Source organism: Mesoplodon bidens (assembly GCF_964165515.1).
Source record: "Mesoplodon bidens genome assembly, chromosome: 5".
In the NCBI taxonomy this organism is placed as follows: Eukaryota; Metazoa; Chordata; class Mammalia; order Artiodactyla; family Ziphiidae; genus Mesoplodon; species Mesoplodon bidens.
In genome coordinates, this window is record NC_138161.1 from 55,728,078 (window position 1) to 55,750,724 (window position 22,647).

Here is a 22,647-nt window from a genome sequence, read left to right on the forward strand (position 1 = left end):
GGCACACATTATTCTTTAACATAATTATACTACTGTAGGTTTGACTTTCATCATTAGTTACCCACTTAAGAGCTAATCATCATCCCAACCTTAACCTGTGAAATTTCCCGTCCAATATACCAAGAGATTCCTGGGCCAGAGGTCCAGGAGGTTACTGCCCAAAACACCAGTAGGACACACTCAGTCCTAACTTGCTGTAATAAACTCCCTAACTTAGAAAGGGAAGTGAGTGGTTTTGTAACCCATTCCCCTGGATTTACTTCGTCTTTTAGTTCTTCTCTACTAAATGGAAGTCTTCTAACACCTCCAAGATTATAGTTAACTGTTTCAGCTAACTTTGGCTCTCAAGGTAGATAAATGCCATCAAGTTGCATTGTATTATATGTATATCAAGGCTTTTCTTTGCTCCATGGTCTCATTTTCTTGGAGGAGAAACAAAGTGCATGGGTGAACTGAGTTCCATTTACTGCCTCTGTGTAGGTGATGGGGATGGTTATTGAAGGATTTCAAGTAGAGGCACGTGTGTTGTGGGAGGGGAAGTGGAAGATGATTAAATCTGCATCTTAGAGTGTTCTGACAATATTGTAGAGAAGGGACTATGGGAAGATGAACATTGATTCAGAAGGCAATTCAAATAGTCAGGTGAGAGATTCCTGAACTGGGATGAGAAACAATTAGAATGGTGAGAAAATGATAGCTATTCGGAAGGAGATTCAACAGAACATAGTAATAGGCACCATGATATGTTCTCTGGGGCATGAATGGCACCATAAGATGCCCCACTGTGGGGCAAAATGGCTGGTCTTTATACCCTTGTCTCCCTGGGTCATTGGCTGTGGGCTGTCCCAGACACCTCTGGGTGAGGTGGCCTCTATTGTCGAGGGTAATTTTCTGGAAAAGGATGCAGCTGTGAACAGTGAGACCCCAATATTCATAGCAACTGGGGAATGCATATATCAGCCTGGTGAAAAGGGATCTGGGCAGGCACTGGCAACTTTTACTACAACAGCTGACATTAAAATGCAACACTTCTGAATTTCTTATGTGGTTCTGAAGTAGTGAAGATGGTCTTAAGCCTTTTTTTTAAGGAGTCTGCTAAAGATTGATCAGCTGTAGTATATACTGTCAGATGGCAAAATAGGTAATTCTGCAAATATTGAAACACTCATTCTAGTTTCTTGATAAAGAGTTCTATTCCATCATATACATTAGTAACACTTAATTTGACACATACTGGATACTAACAAGAAAGATTGATCTGATTTTTCAGAGTTTTAAAGGTTAAATAGAAATAGGTTTATTCTTTAAGGTCTAGATTGAGAAGATTCAGTTTATTTATGGGACAGCATTTTTCCCTCAAGGAAAAATTAAATTCAAGATGGAGAGTAAATAGTAAATGTCATAAAATCTTTCTTAATGGGGGTCCCTAGAACCTAATAAAAGCAAAATCTGCTAGATGCCACACTTTGCATTGCAATACACAGTACACCAGGCTTTCTGATGGCCTGTTTTTCAAATGGTTATTGGCACCTTGTCCTGAGGTTTTGGAACCCATTGCTCAAACCAGTACATGGTAATCAAACATTAAATCCAAACACCTTATTTTTTGCGGTACGTGGGCCTCTCACTGCTGTGGCCTCTCCCGTTTCCAGACACACGGGCTCAGCGGCCATGGCTCACGGGCCCAGCCTCTCCGCGGCATGTGGGATCTTCCCAGACTGGGGCACGAACCCACGTCCCCTGCATCGGCAGGCGGACTCTCAACCACTGCACCACCAGGGAAGCCCCAAACACCTTATTTTTATTCCTAGCTATTTAGTGGAGATGATTTCCTACTCCATACCTACATATTTTGCTTCATGAATAGAAAAGTAATCCATTCTGCCTTTGCATCTAGTGAGATTTTGATGAGAGAATTTTTTTCTTTCTTTCTGAAGGTGTGAAGGTGAAAGCCCAAACTAGTAGATCCAGAGATCAGTATTTTGCTTTTGACAGCCAGAGTGTTTTCTAAATTTTTTTTCACAGCAAATATTTGAGTACATATAATGCGTTAGGCACTATGCTTGGGCATGGTGATACAAAGACTGATGAGCCTGCTCTCTGTGCTCAGATAGCTCATACTCTAGCATGGCATACATGTGTAAACTGGCAAGTGCAACCTAGGATATAGAAGAGTATAGTGTATTTTGGAAGAAGGCTTTTCTTTTCTCGTACCCCTTCCACAAGACAGTTGGTTGTGCCTCCTCTGTACCCCCCATGGCCTGTGATACTTTCTCTCTCTGGAGTCCCATTTTTCTCCTATGCTCTGAAGGGTTGCAAAGTTTTAGGGGAAATTGGTAGGAGAATTCATATGATTGAGGTAGATCTCTTGCTTGGAGAGCCAAACTTCAGAACAAAGGTGATGGGTCCTCTCCTTTGTGTCTAGTATGGGGGGGCAGTGCCCTTTAGCCTTTTGCTTAAGGGTGCAGGGGTGTATGAGCTGACTCTCTTTACCTAGGAACTTTAGCAAGGGGTCTGCCATTTAGAGTCAGGTATTTCCAGAATCTGGAGAAGAACATGCACCTATGTCCCATACACTAAGAATTCGAATTGGAAAGTGTTTAAGTGCATTCCAAAGAACTCACCCCAATGTAGTCCTGAATCAAGAGCATAAACTAAAAATGTTTTTGACTTTCTAACAACTTATTTTCAGTATGTCTTTGTGCTTGATCTGCATGCCCAATATACATTTTGAAAAAGTGTAGCTACCGAGTTCAGAGGAATACTCATAAACTCTGTATAAAACTTTTCTTCCTTCTCTGCAGTACCCCAAGGCAGAGTATGGATTTGTCACAGTAACCTTCTGGGAAAGAGTAGACAATTGTTATGGTACATAGACTGTGTGATTGTCTAAGCCCTCAGGAGGAAGGGGAGACCTTCCCCACAGCTCCCACATAGAGCAGAAGTTGCTGGTTTCCCAGAGAGCTCTGAAAAAAATGGCTAGCCCTCTACCAGCCCATTCTTACCCTATTAATGTGAAAGGTTTATACTTGGTCCATTTTCAGACTTCAAACTTTGAACAGACTTTTCCTTGCTTATTCTCATGCCTGTGAAGAAAAACTGTTTTTGTTTTTGTGGCCTTAAAATAAGATTTTCTCTCAGGTAGAACAACCCACCTCTAGTTCTCTCAGTCTTCTTGACTATGATATATTCTTCTTCTTCCAGATGAACTCTAAAATATATTCAATGTTAAAATATGTACTCTTAGGATATTTTTTGTAATATTAAGTTTATCATCCAGGGATATAGCATATACTCTATTTGAATCTCTTATTGGGTTAAAAAGGTCTCTGAAAATCTGTTATATTTTCCATTTTTAAACTGACAGGTAATTTTAAAACAAACTGTTGCTGTTATGTTACTTACTTATGCTAGTAGGCTAACACTGTTGAGTATGGAAACTCCATATTTTACTTTCTGAAGGCAAGGAAAGATTGTTATACTGCAAAAGGTTTGAATCTCCTCAGCTTCTTGGAGGAAGAATAATACTTCTGAAATGGGAAGCCAGAGCTTTTATATGTAAAATTAGAAATGCCTCAGAGGATCTTGCTCTTTCAAAAGGAACATGAAGTCCTTTCACAAAATAAAAAGGAGAAAGGTCTTTATTCTTGCTTGAAATACAATGACAGCTTCCTTCTGTTTTCCCAGCAGACCTGGTCCTCTTTCACACTTTGTCTACATTGCATTTTAGAAAGATTACTCTGGGAACAAATATGGACACATCACTGTCCTGCCTGACATCCATACATGATCCTGCATTTGGGACAATGTCTGCATTTTTTAGCCTGCTATAGAAGCCTCTAGGGGCATATCCCAGCTTTGTGGGGCTTGAAGCTTATGCAATTCGGGGGTGGGGATCCTTCCTAATGTAAAGAAATATAAAATTTTGAATTCAGAATGAGCCCCAGGGTCTTAGAAGGGGTAATACAAGGGACAATGCTCCTTGAAACATAAATTTTACTAATTTCCTAGGGTATCTGCCTCTACTAAGGGAATTGTTTTATTATCTCAAATGAGTTGCAGTTACCAGGTTAATAAATCATGACTAAGATAAAGTGTCCAATAAGCTAAAGTTGAAAACTTTTTCCTCTGCCCTTCTAGGTTCTTTGGCTGAGGCCCTGTGAATTAGACTGAAAAGGCAGATTAACGAGAGAAAAATAAACAGTTTATTAATGGGCAATGAGCTCACATGTAGGAGAGAAACTCAGTGATGAATAACTCATACGGGTGGTTAGAACTTGGGCTTATGTAGCATTTTAACAAAGAACAGTAAATGTGTAGAGAAGAGACAAGACAAAGGAAAAGGGTTTTAAGCTTCCAAGGTAAATATATGGGGGAACCCATGGAAGATAAGGGTTGTTTTGGTAAAGCATGTTATGTAGATTCCTCTTAGGGCTGTCTCTGGGCTGGTAAGAGTCTCCAGTGATTTACGAGTCTAAGTTTGTTTTAGGCAAATGTGGGGGAGGGCAGAGTGCTTTTTTTTTTTTGGCATCTTCTATTTCTCAACTGTCTTCAGCTCAAAATAATCCTTATGCTGAAGTGGCATATTTTTGTGTGTTATATTCTGATCCCCTACAGACTTGAGATCTGACTAGAACTCAAGACCCAGTGGCTGCATATGGCCAGGATGGTTCTTCCTAAAATGAGACATATTTTGAGCCTTTTTTAGAGTCACCACAATAAGGAAAATATTAAGCCCATAGTTTTCATACTAGGTTTATTTCAAATAGGTTCCAGTTCAACCCTTAAATTACTAAATTAAAGTTAGTTAAATTACTTCCCTCTGATTTGAGATTGCAACTCTCTACACGGTAGTAACTAACTTCTTTCACTAATCCTTAGCTACATGGTTGAAATATCTATTTAACAGTCTTCTTGTCTGACTGAGCCACCAATCTTAATGATGTTTTAACAATGGCTGATTGGATCCTATATCTCTTCTGCCTTTGTCTGGCTTTGTAGTCAACACCACCAAAGTCATGCCCTGATTAACTCTTCCTCACACCAGATGATGGTTCTGGTTTCTTTTCAGTTGAGACTGAGATGGTGGAATGATGAGAACGGCTACACATACTCTCATTGTTTCCTACCCCATGTGACCATCCTCTCTTCACTCAGTAAATTTGGTTCCTTCCTTTTCTTTCCTCTAGAGCCTCTCTTTAAAGATGGAAGTGATTTCTTATTCTTTAGGTGACTTTTCTCTAAAGCACTTGTGTTTGTTTGAGTCTTCCAAGAATCAGAGGCCAAAATGTGATTAGACATGCAATCTCATTTATTAAGCTATATACCTGGGATGGAAAATGGGAAGGGAGCTGGCAAAGGCTGGGTCAACAGTCAGATCTTGGCACAAGAGAGACCCAAGTGAAGAATAAAGGGAAGAAACTGTGTATGGAAGTGTTCACTCCTCACTGCCATGCAGTCCAAGGACCTGTCAAAGCTGGCAGCCTTTTGTATCACCCTGTATATGGGCAGGGTGAATATTCCTAGGTTTCCTCCAGAAGCTGAAGGGACCTTCCACGTGTATTGCTTCCTTCTTTGTGTAGGGAATGCAAGATACAGTGATTTGTCTTCTACTTTGGAGCATGTCCCAGCATACCTATGATCACTGGATTCTTAAAACTTCACTGAAGGGACTGGCACCTGAATCTTTGAACTCTCACCCTCTAGAGTGCATGCATTTTACCATGGCCTCCAGCCTACCAACCACCTGTTGTTCCTGCTCAATCAGTATTATATCATGGATATAATGGATAGGTGTGATGTTCTGTGGCATGTCCTGAAGGTCTAGACCTCTTTGGACTATGACAAAGGACAGGAGAGTTAACATAGCCCTGAGGGAAAATTTTAAATGAATATTGTTGTCCATCCACACGAATGCAAACTTCCTGGTTCTCTTTCCTGACTGGGATTGATTAGAATACATTCACTAGATTAATGGCTGTGTATGTGTACCTGATGCCATATTAATTTGCTCTATCAAGCATACCATGCCTAGTACGATAGCTACAATCTAGGATACACCTTGGTTGACGTTGTGACAGTCTACAGTCATTCTCCAAGAGCTATTTGGCTTTTTGGAGGGGCCAGATTATCAAATTAAATTGAGATATGATAGAATCCACCATTCCTGCATCCTTCTGATATTTATTTAATGCTGGTACTCATCTTTGCCACACCCCTCCATGGGATATGATAATGTTTTTTTTTATTATTTTGGGAGGCAATTTCAGAGGTTTCCATATGACTGTCCCCACTATGACAGCTCTCACTCCAGAGGCCAGAGACAATGTGGAGATTACTCCACCCGCCAGTTGTATCAACTTGAATCACACGTACAGGCACTCTGTTGTCATGGTACATGCTTGCCATGGTGTAACGGAGTCCTTCCTCCTGGACCCCCAGCCCCTTCTTAAGTCAGAGGGTTACAGATGTGAGCATCTGGTCTGGGAACTGAGTAAGCGATTGTGACTTGGTTGGTCGGTCACTTTCAGCATCCTGCTCCTCTGTTCTTTATTTGGTTGTAATATTAAGCAACACCTTGTTAGCTGCCCATATGTTTTGCCTCGAGAGACACCATGCCCTGTTAACCATTTTTACAACTCCCTGCAGGTCAAGCAGCCTTGGCTGCCCTCTGGCCTTGCCAGTCATTATGATAATTACAGCCTCCTGGCTCCTGACAGACAAGTGCTGCCATCTGTCCTCTATTACTTAAAGCCCCTTCATCTCCATGGATGGCAACCAGCCTAGCTATGCAACTGCCTCTAGTATCAACATCCCTGGCTTGTAGAGGAAAGCCATCACAGAATTTCATAGTGGTGCTGGTGCCGCTCTCACCAGTGCACTCCTGATGGTGTTGGTAAATGGTGTGCTCTTTGTGCCCTCCTACAGAACTCAATCTTCTGGTGGGTCTTTTGGCCTTACATGTCCATACCACATGCCCTCTTTCCTCAGCTACTTAATTCCTTCATTTGCCTTCTGTTAGGGTAACCTCTTTGAGAATTAGCCGGGCTTTTAGGAGCTACCCCAGCTGCTAGTTTACCTACCCTCTGGGGTCCTTGCTCGGGCGTTAAATCCTGGGTCTTGATAAAGTGTCTCTAAGTCCATGAATTCTGGCTTATTCAGATGTACATTTTGTCCCCATTGATCAAGCATTGCAAAATCCACTTCCAGCAATAATTTCCTGCTCCTGCTAATATATCCCAGGTGATTCATATAGTTCTTTAGCTGTATAGTCTCTTTCCTTCCTTATAAGGCCCAGCCCATCTTCAGCTGGGTTAAGCTGAGATTTAACCCTGTTTATTGTCCTGGCAGCCCGGAGAGACAGTAGGGGTAGCCCATGTGTATATCACCTAATGCCTTGTCAGGGTGAAAGTTTTGCCATGCTGGGCTTGTTCTTACTGGGGAGGGTTATGCTACCTCTGCAGTCCCAGAGGGTCTGGAAGGTTTCAGAATCAACATCCTCAGGACATCCACTCAGATGTCCCTACCCAGTTTCAGGGTTCCAGGTTTTCCCCACCAGGGCCCTGACCTTCACAACTGACCTGCCTTGGCTGAGAATTAAAATGTTTCTGGAGCTCTGGAACTTTAATAATCAAGTCTTCAGCCTGCTACTCAACTGTGTCTACCCTCCTAGCAAGAGACAGGCCTCTTAGTAAGCTACCACCAAGGCTTTCTGGCTCTTCTATTTAGTTTCTGAGTGATGTTTACAGCCCTCATCTCTCATTATCCTTCCGTAAAGTATCTATGCAACTTAGCAGTAACCAGCCAACCCCTCTATCTCTGTAAGCATTGTTCCCCCCAATTTTTTTCAAATGCCAGTATCATCCCTACCTGTTGCAGCATTCACCTCCACTGGAACATTTTCCAGAGAGCATTCACCAAAGCTATGAAGAATGCACTGGTGAGAGGTCACTAAAATAGAGCAATTTAGCCACTATCTTTTGCCAGAAAGTGTGTGATCCACCTACCAAGGAGGATGGTGTCCTCTGTCTGCCTGGTGGTGGATAAGCCAGTACCAAACCCCCATCTTACTGTGTGTTTTTTCGGACCACTTCTAGTACTACTGGTGTTTGTCTGGGTCCTCTGAAATCAGACACCAAGACTGGGTTAAATGTAAAAGGATTATATTAGAGAAAATGCCTGTATGAGAAAAAATGATGAGGGAGATGGAAAAGGCTGGAAGAGCAGTCAGACCGTGGGTAAGTCTGAATGTGAATGAGGAATAGATGGAAGGAAGGTTGAGTGGAAGTATGCCTTTACAGTCTAAGGAAGGCTCAACAAGGCCGTCAAGGAAGTCCAGTCAAAATCACCCATCCAAGGAGGCCCATGTCTCCTACAGAACTCAGTCATTGCCTGGAAGCAGCCCTTGGGTGTGTTGCCTCTGTCCAAACATGTAGTGGTTTTTCAGAGCACAGCTGTTGGAGCCTCTGGTCAATTCTGCTCATTTTCATGACCCCCACAGCTTAATCAGTGTTCTAGTTACTATTTTTGCATAACAACGTACAGCAAAATTTTGCAGCACAAGACACCATTCTATTATATCTGTAGTGTTAAAGAAAAACCAAAATGGAGGCCATAGTTTGACTATACCCCTAAATCAAACACTCATATCACATAACCAAAATAAGCTGTGCTGATTTCCCTGAAATGCTGACTCTGACCTTAAACAAAACTTAAGCTTTCTTCATGTCTGTGTGACCTTACAGCTTCCTAGCCAATAGGCTACAAATTAGTAAACTTATACAGTGCTATTACCCTAAAAGGAATGTAAGTTTCTAGTAACCAGTCACAGTAGAAAACAATCTACAGTTGACCCTTGAATAACATGGGTTTGAACTGTTTGGGTCCACTTATATGTGTATTTTTTCAATAGTAAATCCTATAGTACTACATGATCTGCAGTTGGTTGAATCCAAGGATGCTGAACTGTGCTGGAGGTTGGTGTTCCTAACCCTAGGGTGGTTCAAGGGTCACCTGAACTCTTTCATTCATTCTTTGTAAATTGAGGTGTAACTGCTGAGACCTGAGCTTCGTGTTACTTTTGGTTTTGAAGTCTCCCTGTTGCAAAAGGTTTGTCTCTTGCTCAGTAAAATATTTATATCAAGTAATGCTCTCTGAATATTCTTGTGATAGTAGATTGGTCCAGGAACTCAAACAGAGCATAACAAGCATGTCTTGTCTTTGCTCTGTAATGTTTGAGGCCTCAGCTAGGAAGACTGGAAGACTAGGGTGACTCCATGGTTGAGGACTGGATTCCTCCGAAGGCTAATTCGCTCATGACAGGCACCTCGGCTGGGATGGTGTGAGGATTAGGACGTCCAACAAGAGTTCCTACACATGGCCTCTCCATGTGGCTTGGCTTTCTTACAACATGATGATCTCAGGGTAGTCAGAGTTAAGAGTTTTCTTTTCTCCCTCATCTGAATTAAATCCAGGTTGATGAAAACCAGGAATTATCCAAATAAACAAACTACAGGGAGCTATTTCAAGATTCGTCCTTTTTCTGAGGTGGTTGATAAACATTTCAACTATAGTCTGATATTTAATTCCAAAATAATAAAATCCTAACTTGCTTCCTGAAATGGCCTTTCTAAACTGGGAATTAGGGAACAGAGTTCTCATCCAAAGGTAATTAAATGGCCCTAATAGGTAACTAATGACTTCTTAAGGACCTTCTCAGTGTATTCAAGTGCAGTGTTTACCACAGTAAGAAAACTATAAGAGAACGGGGAAGAATGACAGGACTTTGTCCTGAAGGACGTATATCTTATATCTCCCTTTAAAAATATTACCAAAAAGTAAATGACAAATGTTAGATAATAAAATGGATTAAAATATTCAGTCTCTCTCTTCACAGTGGTTAAAATGCAAAGTAACCGAAGAAGCAAGAAGGAAATAGATGAGACCAACCAAAATACGTGTTATGGCTGAGTGTCAAATTACCCCTGAGTTTGTTTAATCTCTATGTGATTTATACATGAAGAGCTAGCTAATTTGTGATATTGTTTGGAGAACTCAGAGGTATCAGAGTGAAGGCAGTTTTTCCAAACTAAAATGAGTTGGGAAGATAAGAAAATCCGCCATTTAAAATAAATTGGCTTAGGGACTAGCAAAACTCAGTACAAAGCTCTATCACTAATGAAATCCTTATTGGAAACTTAGCTTTGACCTATCGCTAAATATAAAATTCTTATTTTAGTCTTGTGTAGCAATAGATATCATTTATTTATAAATTTGATTTTGCCTGTGACAATTTGCATTGCCTGGTAACTTAAGAAATCTACACAATTTTAAAGAGAAAACAAACATCCATTGAAATTAGAAAAACAGTTTTCCTACCAGTCCATGCTTTTCATTATGGATTTGTTAAAGCAATAGGTTTACCTTGAGTTGTACGGAATCTAATATTTGGACTTGGGCCTGTCTTTCTTGAAGATTGGTAGGATCACACCTTTATCTTTCTTATATTCCCTTTGTTTTTGTAGTCAGACTAGCATAGAATAAAGTGGACTGCTTTCTCCATGGTCTCTGTCTCACTTCTGATCAAAGAGAGAATATGTATGTAGAAATGGGGGGTAGTTCTTTTAATTTGTTTTAGCATAAACTACTGGGATGAAAGCTTAAAATAATAATGGAAAATACCATGAATCCAGAAAGATCTGTTTGGATAGTTATATCCTGATTAGAGATCAATTCTAAGTGTCTTGGAGAGAGGGGAAGTAGGACACCTATGTTTGACGTTAATTAAGGCTACAAAACTAGAGAGGAGATTCTTTTAGTCTGAGAAATTAATTGAACTTATCTGAGTCTTAAGATAACCTTTCAATATACATCAATAAGACATTTTATAATACCAATTTGTCATTGGCAGTTTCCGGCTGTAAAGTCAAGGTAATTAAGGATTAACATTTTAGATTATAAAAGTAACATTTGTTGAGAATCTTCTTAAATATATAGGGTTGGTGACCCTAATCTGCTAAAAACTAGTTCACTCACTGAGCAGCAGTTATGCTGCTGCTATGCAGATGCCCATTTCCAACCAATAAGGATGTTTTGATTTACTGCATTTGAAAGGCAGCTGTACATGTACATGTTTAAAATCTCTACAGTTGAATCTGAAATGCAGCTAGTAGCTATATCATCCTCTGGGGAAAGTAACGTTACTGCTTCTATCTTGCATCATGTTGCTATGGGTAAAAATGCAGAACACCCTTCCTTTTCATGAAATACTGCTTGTTGGATTAACTACACTACCCTGTGACATTTTGCGATGTGAAGTTTCCTCCCTCAGTTATCACTTTGCTGTAGCCATCTTGGGCTTCAACTTTCTATCAATATTGTTCTACCATACAATAAAGACTTTTTCTCCTTTATAAAGAAGAAACATAACCAAAATTAAGCAGTTCTGCCTCTTTTCACTGGATGATTTTTTAATCCTATTCTTCAAGTAGTGGGGTCTATCCTGTCTATTGCTTTTTCTTTTGAAAACTTAATTTCAACTTCCCGATGCAGTCCTTTCTTGTTTTTTGATTATATGCCTGTTCCCTGAAACTATAATTTGAGCTGTTGAATTTATGTATATATTTCCCTTTTTTCTTTCCTCTGTCACTTCCTAAATGATTCCAGAGTTTAGTTTGAGCCTCCGTTGCAGGCCTGAACTGTCTTTCACAATAATAGACTGTCTGGCATTTGAATGCTCTAACTGCTTTGAAATAAACCTTCCCAATATCTGGCATACTTTTCACAATGTACTTGACATTCTTTTCTTTGGTTGTAATAGATTCTGAGGTGTTTTCACTTTCTTCCAAAGTTTCTATTACTTCTACTTTAAAAAGCATAATATACGTTGATCAGAGTGAAACTAATTCAAGTGGAACAAATACTTACTTCCAAAAAAGCATCTTCTTAAAAATCCTGCTTCATTCCTTTCAGAAGGATTTGTCACGCAAATCAAGAATTTTAGAGTACAAATTTCTCCCACTACCTGAAAGCAGAGCATTCCTATGAAACTTTTCGTAAGCCGAAATGGTGGAAAGCAAAGAAGCAATTATCTTAGGACACATTTTGCTAACGGATGCACAAAGTAAATCAAGATAAAGCACAGATGCTCACAGAAACAGTTCAAAGCTATGGCAGCATGATGCTGAGATGCTGAGTGTAGTTCCTGGGGAAGGAGTTTGGCGGGGCCACTCTCACTGCTTGAGGCACACATTGCCTTTATAATAGCCCACTGCAAAACAAATGCTGAATGTAATTTTTTCTTTTTGCCTTTTTTTTTGTAAAACCCCAAATCCTCTTTGGATTTCCTTCCATTAGTGAAAACAGGTACTAATGTGGGTAATTTGTAAAAATGAAGTGGCGTAAAGCAAACTTTCAAAAAGGGGGGTGGTACCTGTATATTCTTTTTCTTAATATCCCCTCTATAGGAAGCATTCCTTTATCAATAGTCCACTTAGACAAAGTTTTATGTAACTAGAATTTTTCTGTTAGTTTTTACAGTAGAAAAAAATTGGAATCAACTAACATGTCCGTTGGTACATAGTTAATATTCCATTGTATATATAGGCTCTAATTTAGGCAACATTGAAAAAGATGTTTTAAGATATTTGATGACATGGAAAAATACGCATGCAATCAAAAAGTAGATTTGAAAATTGTATATAAGCAGCATAATATCAGTGTTCTAAAAATATATGCATATAAAAATAAGGTTAGTCATGTTATTCTGTAATGATGATTGCATTATCTGTGTTTCTTTTTAAATTTTTCCAGTCTCTGTAATCATACACTCTTTAAAAATGAGGAAAATTTATTAGACAATTTTTAAAAAATCACATATACACTTCTGTTAACATATGTTTGCTTAGTTGGGGTTCTATGTCTCTTTTATATGTTGTTTTATAATCTAATAATCCCTTGTCAAGTTTAACACAGGGACAGGGAAACAGTTGCTTGCTAAACAAATGTTCTGATTCTTTCTCCTTCATGATAGCTAGCGTTTGAGTACTTACTGTGTGGTTAGACACAGTGCCAAGGGTTTTAAGTATACAGTGTTTTATGTTTCTAATTTAGACACTACCTTGCTTAAGGCTTAAAAGGAATCTAGTGTTTTATAGATGAGGACACTGAAGGTCAGACTGTCCAAGGTCACACAGCTGATATGTGGTAAGCTATATCTCATCCAAGGTCTCTAATGACAAAGCCTATAGTCTTTCCACTACAAAGTGAACATTACCATGCTTCGTCCAGAGTACTTGGATAATATAGCAGCCTCTAACAAAATTATTTGGATATACAATAAAGCTTCTCCATTGCCCTGATTCTCAATTAGATTTTTAAATTGAATTCAACTTTTAAGATAGTCGAAGATTCACATGCAGTCATAAGAAATAATCCAGAGAGATCCTTTGTCCCCTTTACCTAGTATACTCCAATGGTATCGTCTTGCAAAAAAACTATGTGCAATAGCATCAGGATATTGACATTGACATAGTCAAGATACATCACCACAGGGATCTCTCATGTTGAACTTCTGTAGCCATATCCACCTCCCTCGCACCTCACTTAACCACTAGCATCTGCAAAACTGTTCTCTGTTAACATAATTTGTCATTTAAAGGATGTTACATAAATAGAATGAAACAATATGTAGCCTTTTGGAACTGGTTATTTAAACTCAGCATAATTCTCTGGAGATTCATCCTCAGTTGTGTATGGTTCAACAACTATGTATAGTTGGTACTTTTTTTTTTTTTTTGCTGAGTAGTTTTCTATGGTATAGATGTACCACAGTTTGTTTAACCATTCGCCCATTGAAGGATAGCTGTGTTGTTTCCAATTTTTGACTATTACAAATGAAACTGCTATGAATATTACAGGTTTTTGTGTGAACATAAGTTTTCATTTCTCTGGGCTAAATGCTCAGGGGTGCAGTTGTTGAATTATACGGTAGTTGCATGTTTAGTTTTTAAAGAATTGCCATGATGTTTTCTGGACTGGCTGTGCCGTTTTGCATTCCCCTCAGCAATGTATGAGTGATTCAGTTTCTCCACATCCTCACTAGTGTTTGGGGTTGTCATTACTTTTAAAATATTTTAATTTTCGTTTAAAATTTTTTATCATTTTTATTTAATTTTTTTTTTTTTTCGGTACGCGGGCCTCTCACTGTTGTGGCCTCTCCCATTGCGGAGCACAGGCTCCAGACGCACAGGCTCAGTGTCCATGGCTCACGGGCCTAGCCGCTCTGCGGCATGTGGGATCTTCCCGGACCGGGGCACGAACCCGTGTCCCCTGCATCGGCAGGCGGACTCTCAACCACTGTGCCACCAGGGAAGCCCTTTATTTAATTTTTTAATTAAAATTTTTATGATAGTTGTGTAGTGATTATCTCACTGTAGTTTTAATTTGCATTTCCATAATGTCTAGTGTTGTTGAACATCTTTTCATGTGCTTATTTGCTATCTAAATATCTTCTTAGGTACAGTGATGTTGAACATCTTTTCATGTGCTTATTTGCTATCTAAATATCTTCTTAGGTACAATGTCTCCTCATGCCTTTTGTCTATTTTCTTTTGGATTCTTTGCTTTTTTACTTTTGAGCTTTGGAAGAGCTTCATATACTTTAGATACTAGTTCTTTACCAGATATGTGGCTTACAAATATTTTCTCTCAATCTATAGTTTTCCTTTTCATTCTCCTAACAAGGTCTTTCACAAAGTAAAGGTTTAAATTTTGATGATGTCAAGTTTATAAGTATGATTATGGATCATACTTTTAGTGTCAAATCTCAGAACTTTGCCCAGCTCTGGTTATTAAAGATTTTCTCTAATATTTTTTTCTCTAAAAGTTTCACAGTTTTACCTTTTATTCTTAAGTTCAGGCTGATTTTCTGCCTCAGTCCTAGAATCAACTATTTTAGCCAACAGATCAAAGAAATATGTGTTATGCTAACTCATACACTAAAACTTGCATGTACCTATCTAGAAATATTTTTATATGTAACCATCTATATCTATAATTAAGCTAAACTTGAGTTTATATTGTTGTCTCAAACTCTTATCTATTACCATATGGATCATTCTAGCTTCCTTCCCTTGCTTATCTGTAAATTCCCTGTGCTGTATATTAGGTCCTTGTTGGTTATCTGTTTTAAATATAGCAGTGTGTACATGTCAATCCCAAACTCCCAATCTATCCCTCCCCCACACCCTTCCCCCCCAGTAACCATAAATTCATTTCTGAATCTGTGAGTCTGTTTCTGCTTTGTAAATAAGTCCATTTGTATCATTTTTTTTAAGATTCTGCATATACGTGATATCATATGATATTTGTCTTTCTCTGTCTGATTTACCTTACTTAGTATGATAATCGCCAGGTCCATTCATGTTGCTGCAAATGGTATTATTTCATTCTTTTTAATGAATGCAGAAGGATTAATGAAAGGAAATGATACTCTTCAAAGACACTGAAAACCATAGACTTTGCCTCCTCCTCACAGAATAAGGATTGGCCTCACTGCTAAGGAATTTTCTTCAAGACCCCGGAGAGCCCATGTTTGTAAACATTCCCTGGAATCCATGATTCTCAGCTCTATTAGACCCAGTGCACCCTTACAACAAATGTTTGTAATGCCTTCTTTTCTATGCCAAAATAAAATGAATCAGTAATATAACCTAACTGCATAGTTTTAAAAAATTAATATAATTGATTGTTAAATACAGGAGAAATTTTAAAAATTAGATTTTCAAGCATGTAAATGTTCAGTCATAAATACATTAAAAGACAATGAAGTATCAGGTATTAGTACTTTCTTCCTGAATAAGTGAGAAGATCAGAAGTCACTCCATACAAGACACACAGGGAAATTGAAGCATTGGTATGAGTGGACACTAGAATAAAATCTAGTATTACTCTTGTGCATAATTGAAAGAGAACTTATTTATATGTAATGAGGAGGAACAACCCCAGTTGAAGTAGGACTAATATGCCAAGATAAATTACAAACTGTTTTTTTTTTAATTTAAAAAAAATACAGACTGTTGAAATGAAAGCAATGGTGAGATATGAATCTTGCAAATGAACTCAGTATTACAAGTATGGTGTTAAAATTTCATATATTGTAGGGAACATATGTATATGTATAACTGATTCACTTTGTTATAAAGCAGAAACTAACACACCATTGTAAAGCAATTATACTCCAATAAAGATGTAAAAAAAATTTTCGTATATTGTGACATAGAGTGTTAGTGACAAAGTACATGTCTCCTGCCATTTTGAAATCCCATTACATGTTGGAACATATGTTCAGTCTCAGCTAAAACAGCCTGGGAGGCTATATTCTTCCATAAGCAATAAGGACTATAGAATAGATTGGAAAGAAACTATAAATAAGAGGCTACATGTACCCTAATGTTCATTGCAGTGCTATTTACAATAGCCAGGACATGGAAACAACATAAATGTCCAATGACAGATGAATGGATAAAGAAGATGTGGTACATATATACTATGGAATATTACTCAGCCATAAAAAGGAACGAAGTATACCAGAAAGAGAAAAACAAATATCATATATTAATGCATATATGTGGAATCTAGAAAAATGGTACAGATGAACCTATTTGCAGGGCAAGAATAGAGATGTAGACATAGAGAACGGACATGTGGACACAGGGAGGGAAGGAGAGGGTGGGATGAATTGGGAGATTAGGTTTGATATAAATACACTACCATGTGTAAAATAGATAGCTAGTGGGAACCTGCTGTATAGCACAGGGGGCTCAGCTCGGTGCTCTGTGACAACCTAGATGGGTGGGATGGCGGGGGGAGGTGGGAGGAAGGTCCAAGAGGGAGGGGATATAGGTATACATATAGCTGATTCACTTCATTGTACAGCAGAAACTAACACAACATTGCAAAGCAATTCTACTCCAATAAAAAATAAAGGCTGTAGAGAAATTATGTGATGAGCCATAAGGGACAATATTGTAGTAAGAGCTGAAAACAGGCAACCCCCAAATAATTCCAATGCTAGTTTCCCAATATAAGTGTTTGTCCCTGTACTACAAAGAAATAATGTAAGATGATAAGAATGTGAAATTTAAAAAATATTTTTATAATGAAATGTAGTGTTCTGCTAGTTTTATAATATTTGGCATGAAGTCGCAAAAGGAGTCCCAAAGCTATCATCTATTTGCAATCTGCCTTGTTGTTTTTGCAATAATTGCATTTCTACACTGAAATCCTTTTTAACTAATATGCATTTTAAAATGCTATATAACATTGAGTAGATAGAAAGTAGATAGTAAACTATTCAATAGTTTTAAAATAGTCTCTATCCCATTTAAGCTTTTCTCTCTATAACATCCTTCTCTTAAGTTATGTTGACTTTTTGCATGAGTATATGAAAAAATCTTTTTAGTATCTCATCTACTGAAGTATCATTAGTTTGTACTTATAGTGGGTTTGGCACTCTGGGATATTAAAACCGTGTTCAGGAAGATACTCCATGTGTGGGATTGTCCTTTCTGTTTAGAATATCTAACATTCTTTGCCCCTAATCACTAAATGCCTGAGCCTCTGTGTCTGTCCCCAGTTGTCAGAAAAGCAAAAATGCTCCCATATTTCCAAGATGTACCCTAGCCTACAGTACCTCCCTTGTTGAGAACCTCAGCTAAATCTACAGTTCCTAACCTTTCATGAGGAATATTGTAAGTTTCAGCTGCTTGAGTCTAGAGAGTGAAATCTGGATAAGTAGATTCTGTAACAATTTCGTGGTGACTGGAGAGGCCATCATGTATTTGATGAAATGGGAGTTTCAGAGCAGAGTTCAAATGATAAATGTCAGATTTTGCAAAGGTATGTGCAAAAAGTGTCCTTGAGGAGGAAACAGGGTATTAGCGAAGAAGAAAGCTAGGTCAGAAACTAATGTTGCTTATTTTTTGTCGTTTTTTTAGTCCACAAAACTGGGTGAGGACATGGGAAGAAAGACGAAAAGGAAACTGACATGCCAGTGTGTACCATGTGCCAAGAGCTGTACTGACACTTCCAAATCTAATCTCCATAAAACTCTGAGGAGGCTGCACGGTTCTCAATTAATTCTCACCTTATGGTAGAGGAGACTGGGATTCTAAGAAACTGTGTAACTTTTCCTACCTTGGTTGAAGAACAGAGTCTGCCAAACAAGAGGAACAAGAAGAAAACTGGACGTTGGAAATGGAACAGATTGGCATACTCATGCTGTTGAATGGGTAAGCAGACTTGTTAGGTGACAGATCAATGTTTTGGGAGAAATAGAAAGCCTTTGTGAGATGGTAGGTCCAGACGCTCTGTATTCCTAACCTGAGCTAAGGTCTTTTGTCCAAGTGGTAAGAACATACCACTGCTGTACTTTGTTCCCTGTAGGAAGGAACAAAATATACCACCCAAGCTTTAGGCTTTTTGATTCAGGTCTAGCTGTGGCTAGACCCCATTAAATATTGTGGCCTGTGATTTTACAATAATTAAACATTTCAAATTGAAAAATGGAAGAAGTTCCCATTAGCTCATATTAAAGATTGAATGTGGGTGAAATGTGTTGCTTTCTACAAGTTTATGGACAGAAAACCTCTAAGTGTTTATTTTATGTGCCATTCTTGGCAAGATCTACATTTAAATCAGTGGGTCTTGTACTTTAATTCTGGAGTCTCAAAGGTACTGCTTAGAACATGCTCCTACCAGCTTGTGAGGACCAATTGTTAAATTTTCAGGAGCTTTGCCATCTGTTTATTAAATCCTTGATAGTTTGAAATCAACTGTGATAGCAATATTTACATCTCAAAATCAGAAAACCCTACAAATCCAGCCCCTACTCCCTGCTTCTGAACTAATTGTTAAACATTGTATCAGTATACTAGTCTAAAGGTTATAAAATGATTCAACTATGGTCATTGGCATTTACTTGTACTCAAGGGTATCTTTCTATGGCTTACAATCACTGGCCATATGACAACTACTGAAAAAATTATTTGCTCCTTTTACATAACACACTTTTGGTTGGGATGAGGTAAGTAACAAAGTTACTTATTTAGGGGGAGATCTCTACTGTGGATGGTGGTGGTAATCAGGTTGTGCCTCATTATCATTAAAGCTTTTATTATTTCCCTTCATCCTCATTCTTTATTCCCAAAGCCCTCTGCTGTCATTGGTAAACATTCTAATCGATTTACTGTCTATATTTTTGAATGTGTTCTTATAAAATGTGTACTGTTCTGCATACATATATTAATTTATAGAAATGGTTCATCTCAATCTATCTTACACTGTTTCATACCTTTTACACCCAGAACTAGTTTTAATGATTTTTAATTTGACTATGTTGTAACCAGTTGTCCTCTCGAAAGACTTCACTAGTCACTTTCCCGTCATCCATTCTTGAGGGTCCCCATATTCTCACTTTCTTGCCAATACTTGACAATTTTCCAACTTTCTATTTCCAGGCTAATAGGTGTAAATAATATCTTTCCTTAATTTACATTCCTTTGATTACTAATGAGTCTGAGTACCTTGTTATACAGTTGCTAGCATTTGAATTTTCTGTAAATAGCTTGTATATACTTTTTTTTTTTTTTTGCGGTACGCGGGCCTCTCACTGTTGTGGCCTCTCCCGTTGCGGAGCACAGGCTCCGGACGCGCAGGCTCAGCGGCCATGGCTCACGGGCCCAGCCGCTCACGACATGTGGGATCCTCCCGGACCGGGGCACGAATGCATCGTGTCCCCTGCATCGGCAGGCAGACTCTCAACCACTGTGCCACCAGGGAAGCCCGCTTGTATATACTTTGTACAACTTTTTTCCTTTGGTGTTCCTGTCTTTTTATTGTACATTCTAGATATTAATTTCTAATCAATTTCACATCCTGCAAACTTCTTTGGAAAAACAAATTTAAGTTCCTTTACTTAAATTAGGAACCCATAATTTCATAGTTTTTGGTGAAAGTGTACTGAGAAGAAAATGGTGGTGATTGGTTCTTTTACCAGTCAAGATAGATTAGATCATGTTTCAGTATCAAACATTTTCCATATCTTTATGGTTTAAACAGGCAGCGTACCTGAGAGAGAAATAAATATGTCAACTGTGGATCAGCAGAGGGGCTCCGCTTTTTACAGTAACTCAGGGACTGTCAGGTCAGCCACCACCTCAGCATTGCTGGTTGCTAAGACAAAGGGAAAGAGGAAATTCTGAAGCATTTAGCACCAGCAAATAAACGCTTGGCCAGGAGTTGGTCATGCGGCCTTACCCATTTCCAAGAGGTCCAGGAAGTACAATCCTGCCATTTTATGAGAAATAAGCAAGCTGCAAATAGTCAGCAAAAATCACTCTTATCTGCCTTTCTGGCCATCAGATATGCAGGTTACCACTTTCTTTCCTGCCGCCAAAACCCGTTCCACCTTTCTTGAGAGATACAATCCAAAAGTCACTTAAAGTCAGTGCATCAGACTCAAAGCCCAGCATCTCTAAGTAATAAATAGAATTCTTTACATCAGGTCCAGGTGTGGTCCTTCATTATCTGGAAACCCGTGAATTAAGATGACAAATTATTAGTTTCTCACACACCCAGTATACATTGGTGGAATAAAGGAATGATAACTGAAACAAATAATCCTGTTCAGATTGGGAAAGAATGGGAAGTCAATTTTAAGATCACCCCGGGAATGTGTTGTCAGGATCCTTTATGCTGTGGGTGGAAGATTTTTTTTTTTTTTTTTAAGATTTATTGTTTATTTATTTTGGCTGCATCGAGTCTTAGTTGTGGCACGCGGGATCTTCGCTGAGTCATGCGGGATCTTCCGTTGCGGCGCATGGGCTTCTCCCTAGTTGTGGTGGGTTTTCTCTTCTCTAGTTGTGGTGCGTGGGCTCCAGGGCGCATGAGCTCCGTAGTTGTGGCAAGTGGGCTCCAGAGCTCGTGGGCTCTGTAGTTTGCAGTATGCAGGTTCTCTAGTTGAGACTCGTGAGCTCAGTAGTTGTGGCTCCCGGGCTTAGCTGCCCCGCATGTGGGATCTTAGTTCCCTGACCAGGGATCGAACCCATGTCCCCTGCTTTGGAAGGCGGATTCTTTACCACTGGACCACCAGGGAAGTCCCAGATATATCTAATTAGGACTCAATTTTGCTTTGTGGGAAGGACTTCCAAGTTCACTGTTTTCCAAGGTCCTTGGCTTAGGCCTTGGGAAGTTTCTCCTTTCTCCCTTATCTTCTGTGGTATAGTTCAGGAGAGGGTTAGAGAATATATCTGCCTTAGAGATTAAGAAACTTTCTCAGCTTATGCTTTTGGGCTAAGAATCATTTTAAGTTTCAAATAATCATCAAATTTTGGTCTAGTCTTGTGGTTTCTTTGGACTAAAACTACGTATTTAATTGGGTTCTCATCCATTTGATTTCATTCATCAGCATGTGCCAGTAGACGTCCACAATAATTTTCAAGACTGGGCTAAGTTCAATTAAGTGCACAGCTTGAACCTATGAGGATTTGGTGGGAGAATCATAGCCTTTGTCTGTTTTCACTGAGTCATTTTGTCCTCTTTAAATGATGTAGTGGATGCCATAACCTTAACTAGATCTATGCTTTCTGATAACAGAAGCCATTCAGAAGTTTTCAGTTTTAGCCATGCCTTTGATTTGGTTCTTGCTGTAAGGCTAAATTTTAATAAGCCTTTTTTTTTTTTGTATCAAAAGGCTTCTCATTTTTATCTTTTACCAGTTGGAGTTGAGAAGTATTTCCCTTCTCAACCCTGCAAGTCCTAGACTTCCTGGATCCTCTCTGTTCCCTTTCATTCTTTCTTTTAAACCAGCCAACTCTTTCCCCAAGTTAAATGAGTTAATCTATTTCTTGTTTGTTGACAAATATAACCAATGGTAATTAAAATTCTCTCTTCCAAACTTTTCCCTCAGAAATGCAAGTTTATCAAGAAAATACATTACATACTTTCCAAGTGTCACAGGTGACAACTTAACCAAATGTTTCACCACTGTATAACATGGATTGTTATTCTTTCAGCCTCCAAAGTTTATTTTCTTGCTACCTAGCCCCTAGGCCAATGCCAAAAAATTTGATATTTTTGTTAGATGATACCTCCTTTTCTAAATACTTACTTGTATAATGATCCAGGCATTCTTCTAAGATGGGTGACTAATGTAGCAGGTAACTGTGAGGTTCTGCTGCTTACTGGACTATCTTCCTCTTGTTACTGAATTAGAGGAAGGGGACAATTAATTGGTTCATTGTCTCTTAAGTTCTAATATTTCTAAGTCAGTTACCAAATATAATGTTCAAGTAACACTAAATAAATATAAATATATAAATCATCAGAATCTAAAACTAATATATTGAATATCTCTTTTCCCCCTTGTTACAATTGTAGCAAGCCTGAGGATATTTCTCATATGATTTGCCTTCTTGCCTGATTCTTTCACACAGGTACAAAGAATAAATGGGTAACCTGGTATTACCTGTCTTTTGTCAAAATATGCTTGCATAATCAGAAATTTTTGAGGAATTGTGTTGAGGATACTCTGTCTCCAGCTTTGTGGGTTTGTCCTTTCAAGGGATTCTTGAGTAATTTTAGACACTC

General features: G+C 38.6%; 1 protein-coding gene across 1 annotated transcript in view; it reads left to right on the top strand.

Moving 5' to 3' along the window:
• Positions 1-22,647, top strand: part of HHLA2 (HHLA2 member of B7 family) — a 149,825-nt gene that overhangs the window by 4,560 nt on the left and 122,618 nt on the right. Inside the window, exon 2 of the mRNA XM_081235837.1 lies at positions 17,997-18,290. The gene's annotated coding sequence lies outside the window, so the exon portion shown is untranslated. The remainder of the gene's footprint in view (positions 1-17,996; positions 18,291-22,647) is intronic.